General features: G+C 48.3%; 1 non-coding gene across 1 annotated transcript; it reads left to right on the top strand.

The window, feature by feature from the left end:
* Positions 1–4,991: 4,991 nt before the first annotated feature.
* LOC149343719 (U1 spliceosomal RNA) lies at positions 4,992–5,153 on the top strand. Its single transcript, XR_016283341.1, has one exon. It is a non-coding gene; the product is annotated as a U1 spliceosomal RNA (small nuclear RNA).
* Positions 5,154–9,274: the final 4,121 nt, after the last annotated feature.

Genomic DNA, 9,274 nt, shown 5'->3' with positions numbered 1-9,274 from the left:
GCAAAGTAGCAGCGGAGCGGGACTGAATGATGTAGCCGAAGCGATGAGCTGCAAAGTGCTATTGCCGCAGTAGGCAATTTTGCATTTAGATAAAATCGGTGCAATTCTTGAGTGTGTGAATTTTTGCCCTTGTCTCGTCCCTTATTCGCATTTTACAGAGAAACTGCTTACAGTGGGTCACTTCTGGCGTGAGTGGCGCCGTTGGCGCGACACATCATGTGACCATATCGTGGTCATGTGGCATCACGTGACCATGAAGTCATCGTCACATGTTCTGTTTCGGGGCATCACGGGACAGTGACGTAACCGTCACGTGACCAAGCATGTCATCGGTAGTGAGGAGCCGTCCGGGTGCTCTCCGCGCAGGTGCTGGTTCTCATCCAATATTGCAAAAGCGCGAAGAGCTGTGCTGATCAAAAGCAATATTGAGAAATCTTAAATGTAGCAACATTTTTATTCGATAATTTTACTTCAGCAAACATGTGAAATTCTTGTTTTTTCACAGAATTTAACAGAAAAAAAAAACAGTGCAATTTCACGGGGACAAAAAGGACGGCCGTTGCCTGCAACTCTTTATTTAGAGCTGGCAATTTGGCGCTCGTCCTGTCTTGTCCATATTTTTTTTATCCCCATTTAACTACGCCATTTTTTGTTATCTAACTTTCACATCAAAGCACCTGGCTCTGATCAACAGCCTCATTCCTTTTTAATTCCAACCTACGCATTGTGAAGAGAGACTTGCGAATGAAGAAAAAATTCACCTACGAGAAGGCAACACTGACTACTCGGGTAATGAAATATAGTAATAATAATAATATTAAGCGTCTTTGTTTCTTTTCACGTTTTGGTAACAGTGCGAAAGAAAGATGATCACGCTCACGAAACTTTTGCGAAGAGAAAACACCTCTTCACACGGCCTGGCAGATAAACGAAGGCGTTCCTGCCCGCGTGATCGTTTCTAACAAAAAGGCCGGCATTTGAAAAACTGTAAGCAGCTAAAGTGAACAAACTGCTCCCGTCCCCTAATTGAAGAATAACATCCACTTCCGGGAGCTTTCAGCCATGAAATCTTTGGCCTTCATTGTTTCAACGAAGGCGTTGCAACGCAGTCTCAGGAATTTAATTTGCATCTGTTCTAGTTTTCTTTGCGTTAGAAATTTTTAGCACGATTTGTTGGTGAACAGCGAATTTTCAAGTCTTTTAGCGAATTTCCTGCGTTCAGCTACAGGAATACCAGCCGTATCTAAACGTTGTTTCCAAACATGGTTAGTCAACTCTCACGTGAGTTTTTTTCGTTATCAGCTGAGGCATATCCAGTTGGGGTTAAGACTGATCCGGCCCAACACCGAAATTGCCTTTGACAACATATGACCAACAGTGAACATGTTTTGCAGCTGCCATTCTTCTGTCGCCTTAATTTGACTGTTTTTAATTGGTCGTAAGAGCATTGCATAAAAGAGCTATCAATAGGCACTGGCTGACAACTAGAAGTCGTTGACGTCACAGGCGCCTTCGAACAACTCTAGAGGGGCGAAAGGAAAGAAACAATGTTAAAACATTGTGCGAAACAACCTCGCCTGTAATGCTGCCCAAAGGTCAGTCCTTCTACGCGCTGCTTTTTCAGCAGGCAAAGCTACCAGTGAGGAGGGTATTTCATTTTCCGGCAGTACTATTAATTACCTACAGATGAAACACAAATCATTTATTTCTCTTGCTTGAACCTATCGAAAGGGCCTGGAGTATTTTGCAAATAAAAAACAAAACTTCGACATGTGAAGAAACAAAACATTTCGTAGTGTGTTTTTCTTTCGAATGATGCTTGTGAATTTAGTAAAAAGTGATCACCATGTGGAATTCTTCTATGCCAAATGAATTCTTTATATTTGAATTTCTTAAGTAGTTTCACTTAAGGTTTCAGCAGCCAAGTTGATGTAGCGACGTCACAAATAGATCTGAGGTCACAAATAGAGCGAGCGAGCGAGCGAGTGAGTGAGTGAGTGAGTGAGTGAGTGAGTGAGTGAGTGAGTGAGTGAGTGAGTGAGTGAGTGAGTGAGTGAGTGAGTGAGTGAGTGAGTGAGTGAGTGAGTGAGTGAGTGAGTGAGTGAGTGAGTGAGTGAGTGAGTGAGTGAGTGAGTGAGTGAGTGAGTGAGTGAGTGAGTGAGTGAGTGAGTGAGTGAGTGAGTGAGTGAGTGAGTGAGTGAGTGAGTGAGTGAGTGAGTGAGTGAGTGAGTGAGTGAGTGAGTGAGTGAGTGAGTGAGTGAGTGAGTGAGTGAGTGAGTGAGTGAGTGAGTGAGTGAGTGAGTGAGTGAGTGAGTGAGTGAGTGAGTGAGTGAGTGAGTGAGTGAGTGAGTGAGTGAGTGAGTTAGTGAGTGAGTGAGTGAGTGAGTGAGTGAGTGCCCCTAGGTCTCCTTAAGCAACACCTGTTTTTGGGCTAGTTGATAAACCATGACTGCAGAAGAACCAGCGCAAAAGGACAACAGACATGAACCTTCTGTCCGTGTCGTCCTCCTGCAATCTTTTCTGTTGTCTTTTCGCGCTGGTTCTTCTGAGATCAGGTCCCTTCTTCTCTTTCGCATTTCGACTGGTTAATTTTACACTTTCGCTTCTAACGACTAATAGGATAATAAGTTCTACCTCATAAAACTAACGGAGCACCGTTTTCTGCTGTTCTATTTAAAGAATGTGGTGGTGGAAAAAAAATCTAAGTTTTTCGGTGCCTCGTATGTGCCAGGTATGTCAATCTGACAGCATCACTTCGCTCTCCTATTTCTCTGCGACTGCTGCGCTTAGCTCTTGCCTAAAACATAAAAAAACACGAAAGCAAATATGCACCCACTATCCCTAATAAGCAGGACAGGAAAATGCAATGCATGTCCTGCTTTTCACTTGCGGTCCCCACTATAAAAAATAAAATACGTACGTGGCTCTGTTTGCTGGTCTTACGGATAATTTCGGTAGCTTGCGAAAGCGATTCCTCAAAGCCTATTTTACGCTGATCAACAGTATCGAAGAGCACACCTAGAAGCTTTGAGCCCATTGTTGTGTGCCTTTTCTATACTGGGTCCTTCTGTTGAACTCACGAACTGCACATATGGCACGACCTTGACATACCACGGGAGAGAGGCCGCTGCAATGACGAGTATGTTGCTCATTTAACTTAAAGTATGTTTTCATTTCTCCAAATACGACTGTAAAACATTATGACAAACCACACAAGAGCTGGTACTAATCTGGGCCATCGACGTGCTCTTGGATGTTCCGAAATTTGCAGGAACGCTCAGCCTTTGTTATGAAGAAGAGTGCCACCAAGCTTAAGGACAGTAACAGTTTGAAGAGCACTGTCCCTGATTTCAACAACTCTACTAAGCGCTTTATAAAAATTACTGCATTTGCTGGCGTCCCTTTTTCGAAATCAGATGGCATTCAGTGTTCACAGGGCGTGCTCCCAATCTTTAGAACAGCTGGGTGACACGCTGTCGCGTGCCCTTTTATTGCAAAAGCAATACTGCTTGCACTTTTCTGCCATCGATGGAGGTTCATCCTTCGCTCCGGCGGAGCTGCGGCCCGCTACCACGTGACCGCGTGACGTCACGACAAGAGGACAGCTGGGGGCCCAACTCGTCTCGTCGATGGAGGCTCATCCTTGCTGAGCTATGTCGGAGAATGCGTACAAGGCGAGGCTGGAACGGTGTGCCGGGGCCAAGCGACGGCGCCGTGCCGAAGAAACAGACGAAGAAAGGGAACAACGGTTGGCGAAGAAACGTGCGTATGCTGCAGAATGGCGAGCACGCCGGCTTGCTGCGGGTGCATCTACAAGTTCAGAGTCAAGTTTAAACGAGGGTAGTTTCATGGACGCTCTTAATACCGAACCACCGCAGAACCAAGCGCAGCCAGGTGTTATTGCTTTCGCAATCAGCCAGGCTTAACCAAGCTAAGCCTTCGGCCAATTATTTTGCATTACTTGCGCCCGTACACGAATTAATTGCTTGAAGTGAGGCACTGAAGGAAGCATGTATATCCAGCACTCGTTCAGAGCCATCAGGAAAGCAAATCCAGTGACTCAACCACCGTACTCCACGCCATGGACACATTTATTTTTCGCAGCGCAAGGGACAAACGACAAGACAAGTTCTCAGACAAGGCGCTGTGTCTGTGAACTTCTCTTGTCTTGTCCTTGAGGCTTGTAGCAGGATGGCGTTTACGTAAACAACGCTAGATGCAATTATGCCACTAAGATGCCTGATCGGTATTCGTGTTTTGGACTTCTCATTCATACTTTTCGAAATTATTCTCAAATTAAGCCATGTCCTGAATAACAAGGGCTTAAAGAGGTTTCAGCTCAGTAGTTCAACAAAACACTGCGCTAGAATAAGCAGAAAATATCCGCAAATCTTCTTGCGGTGCCCGCATCTTTGAGCACTTGAAAACGGAGACGTGTCGATGGCACACTTTCGGGTAGAGATCGTGCTTAACCCGGTATTTAAAAAATCTGCACACAATGGAAGGATGTGGCCCTAAGACGAAGGGCCCTGCATATATTCTACCGTATGCCCCGTTCCCTCAATAAAGCACAGGAATAAGAGATACGCTGCACTAAAATTAAACATGCAACGCAAGAAATAGTGCTTTGCCACGCGTAATAGCCTGATTTCAGGTCTGTTTTGTTTTTGTTTTTCAAGCACAGTGTCCTGTGGACCACGTGAGCGTGGTCATATGATTCACGAGCTGTGAACGTGCATCCATCGGCTCAACAGAACCTGTGTATAGGTTAGAGAAGCAGCTCTCGTGATACGATGTGACGCCACTGCCTTTGCGTACGCCATCGTTTCAATAAACAGCCGCGTTGAGCGAGATAAGTTTCATGTACCGCATATGTTTTCACTGCCGCGCTTTGTGCGCCATTTCAGAAAACGTGTCTCGGTCTTTTCCAGCAAGCGTCGCTGCATGTGCCGACGCCGCAGATGGGGTCTGCGGGAGAGGAGTGTGCGGTCATACTTACCTGGTGCTGGGAGCGCGGTGCTCAGCAAGGCCGCCTCCTCGGGTCGAGGCCGTCCATTGCACTGCGGGCGGCTGAAGCTCACCACTCTCCCAAAACGGGAAAGCTGGAGCATGTAATTTTTGGTAGTGGGGTTCGGCGTGCGCGCCAACCCCTCCCACTACTGAATCAAAAGAAAGACGAAACGTTTGAACCTTTAGAAGGCGGAAGTATCAGTGCATCGGCACCACTCGCAACGTGTACGTGAATGGTTGCGTCTTAATTTTAATAGAAAATTACAGGTGCGTAGCACATGTAGCCTATATGACACGACTCGTAACGCAGTGCGACGGACGGCTGCTAGGGAAAACTGGCACCATAGAGTGACGTCACCCAGTGGGAGCGATTCTTTGAAATGGAGGTGCTCGGCTTGCTGTATGCGTCAAACGTGCCATCGCTGGGATTTTCTGTAGCGTCTGCGAGTACACACACACGCCGCCGACTTTTCTCGTAACCAGACCAGTCATAAGCGTTACAAAATTGCTGTGAGAAAGCATTCAAGCCACGGCAGGCACAAGCCAGAGAGGCGTATTGCATTTTCGTTCTCACAACGCGGCCCATTGAAACCACGGCCGACCTGGAGCCGATGCGCGCGCTCCATACCACCGGTGCTTAAATTTACAGGATGCCACGTCTGCACGTTAAAGATCCTCAGATGGTCCAAATTATTCCGGAGGCCTCCACTACGGCACCTCCTTCTTCCTTTCTTCTCTCCGTCGCCCCATCTCCATCACGTATTGTGTCGGCAAGCTCATGGAGACGATGGTGCGCGACAGACTCTCCGATTTTCTCGAAACACAGCACATTTTCGCGGACACCATGTTCGGTTTTCGCCCTTACAAGTCAGCACAGGATGCACTTCTGCAGCTCCACTACGACACCTTAGATCCTGTCAAATATCCCCACAGCGAAAAGGTTCCCTGGTCTTGGATCTTAAAGGCGCATTCGACAACGTCAAACACGAAATAATCCCACCTCAGTCACACCAAATGTTAGCACAAAACATTCCATTACATAAGAAAATTTCTTACAGACCGCAAAGCCTCTATACGCATACAAGATCCGGAACACGGGCCGTACATCATTGGCTCGAAGGGAACACCTCAAGGCGCGGTCCTCTCTCCCTTGCTCTTCAATTCGGCAATGCTTCATCTTCCCTCCAAATTGTCTTCTCTGCCCGGGATACATCACGCTCTTTATGCGGATGACATTACAATATAGGCCACGCAAGGTAACCTGGGCCACATGAAATCCTGCCTGCAAGCAGTGCCGAACCTAGTCGACGACTTCGCGGCCTACTGCGGACTCCAGTGCGCCCCAGCTAAATCGGAATTTGTGCATGTACGTCCCTCCTACCGGGACACAACATCGCTTCGCATCAGTCTCCCCTCGAGACCGATCCGGGAGGCCAAGTAGATGCGCGTCCTTGGCCTCTTCATACACCACCAACGCAGGGTCGACACCACCCTGGCCAAACTTCGCACGGTGGGAGACCAGGTGAGCCGCATGGTCCGCCGGGTCTAAAACAAGCGGCGCGGATTACGAAGCAAGGATACACTGCGGCTTGCCCATGCTTTCGTAACGAGTAGAATCCTCTACTCAACCCCCTACTTGCACCTGCGCAAACACGATGATGTCCAACTGGAGGTCATCCACCGGAAAGTCATCAAGCGGGGTCTCGACCTCCCGGTCGCCACGTCCAACTAGAGACTTCTGGCCTTGGGCGTGGTGAACACCTTCCGGGAGCTTCGAGAAGCCCAATTAGTCAATGAATGCACGCGTCTTCCACAGGCCACGTCCGGTCGCCGCCTCTTACACCGGCTACACATTAAACACGACTACCATATTGAGAAAAGGGAAAGAGTGCCAGCACCCTGGAGGCGCGCCCTCCGGGTCCGGCCCCTTCCTCGCAACATGTCCAGAGAAGACCATAGCGGTCGTCGCCAGGCGCGCGCGGAAGCGTTGGCGCGATAGTATGGTCCCCAACAAAACGTGTATTACGTGGACATTGCCGGCCCACTCCACAGGAAGTGGTACAAGGCCGCAGTCGTACACAACAAAAACAGTTAACGGGCTCACTTTCAAAGCCTACAGCGCAACACACGCGGAGGAGATTGCCATTGCTCTGGCTCTAATCCCAAGTCGAAACACATCATCACCGGCTCGCGAGGGGCCTGTCGGAACTATGAGCTGGGCTGGGCTCCCCCGCTTGCCTGGCGCATACTGCAATCTGCCGATACGAAGATCCACCTGATTTGGGCCCCCGGTCACCAGGGGCTCCAGGGAAACCAACTGGCCGATCAGGCCGCCCGCGCACTCACTCCCCGGGCTGTCTCCCTGTCCTTGGAAGCCTGCTCCCAATCAGACAATCTGGCCGTTACATTCAAACACATCACCGATTACTACAGGGAGGAGCACTGGCGCTACCCGGCCTCTTCTAAGGGACTGGATCGCGCCGACGAGCGCCTCCTCATCAAAATTCTTACAAACACTGTAGTGTGCCCGGCGGTGCTTAAGAATTTCAACACATCATTTGATGGCGTGAGCCAGTTCTGTGGGGAGGTGGCTGACAACTTCCACATGGTTTGGGCGTGTCAGTCAAACTCATCTATCCCCCCTCAACGCCAACCCTATCAGAGAGGAGTGGGATGCGGCCCTGCTCGGTTGTCAAGACCTAAAGGCCCAAACGTTCTTGGTTCACTCTAAGAAAAAAAGGTGTGATCTTAGTCCTTTAAGGGGGTAAATCCACTGACGCTGTGGCGAGCCCCTTTTGGTGCAAATTTGCACCCTCGTCGGGGGACTAAGTGCGTACGGTGTAATGTTTAGGCTGCAATAGGACTAATGTTATTCCGTTTGGACAAGTGTAAGTATAAGCCCTTGATGACTAACGTTACCCTTCCTAAGAAAGACTAACGCTTAGGCCATGAAAGTGCAAACATATGCTTTACTTTCTGGTGCATGTTTGCATCCACTCGGAATAAGCTTATGCTCTATCCCAAAGCGTAAACTTATCCTCGCAAGGGCTACAATTAAGCCTATCAAATGAGCTTACTACAACGCTCCTGAAGTGCAACTTTACACCTTATCAATGGGCGTAACATTGCTCTGCAAGAGCATATGGTTTTGATCTTTTCAGGTGCACATTTACACCATGTTAGAAAGGGTAAAAAAAGGACTAACAGGGGGCAAAGGGTGTATATATAGTCCCCTGCATACATATAGTCCCCTGGGAGCAGACGTTTAATGAAAGCAAACTACACGTGACTTCCAGTGTAATTAAGAGGGGGAGAGTTTCCGACAGAGCTTAACACACATAACAACGATAAAGGAAACAGAAATAAACATACATGAAAACACCAGGATTCGAACCGACAACCTTTGGATCACGAGCCGAGCGCGGATACGACTACACCACCACAACAGACGGTCTGAGGCAGAAAATAAAAGCCTTATATGCGAAACACACACATTGTCTGTCTTTACCGCTCAAGCTGTTATCAAACATATTGCTGTTTAGAGCACAGTATGATAATTTTTGTGTCATATGCTTTTGGAACAACCTGCGGTAAGCTTTAATGCGCACGCACAACTGTCTAAATCGTGTTTTGGCCAAAGAAGAGGTGCTGAACTGTGTGTGTACATTACGGCCGGTACTTCACAACCACAACAGTTGATTTCTTTTCGTTTCTTTTTTTGCTTATAAGGTGGTCTTACTTCTAGCAATTGCCAGCTGCACATTACAGCCTGTTGAAAACAAATATAGAAGGCTATGGTTCACCTCATTTTTTGTTACTGGCGGACAGCGGTAACAGGGAATTGACTGCTTGCCACTCTCCGGTTCGCTAAGTGTCGCCGATACTTGCACAGTATCACAAGAGCTCGTAAACAAACGGCAACGATATGAAACTACGTGTACTTGCCCAACCCTAACCTTTACTACTCACATTCGACACGTATTGAAGCTCGTAGTATTTGTTTATGCACTTGCACAGCTGCCAGCCGTTTCGGTTGCACGAAGCCTTTTTCTCACGCGAAAGGCTATCCGCTTCGTCACAGGCAACGGCGGTGCTCTCACTGGCCTTAGACCACGCCCTGCGCTTCAAAAATCGAGTACTATTGCAGTCGGAGTCTTCTCGCGCGATTTTCGCGTGTTGCTATGCTGCGGTTCGCCCCCCGTTAGTCTCTTTCTCGGCAGTTAGTCTGTTAAGTTTGCGCACAGCGCGCATTTGTGGCAGGAAG

The sequence above is a fragment of the Amblyomma mixtum genome, chromosome 5 (genome assembly GCF_055824585.1).
Source record: "Amblyomma mixtum isolate Tamu chromosome 5, ASM5582458v1, whole genome shotgun sequence".
Taxonomy (NCBI): Eukaryota; Metazoa; Arthropoda; class Arachnida; order Ixodida; family Ixodidae; genus Amblyomma; species Amblyomma mixtum.
The sequence above is the reverse complement of the archived record's forward strand: the minus strand, read 5'-3'. Positions and strand labels throughout refer to the sequence as shown.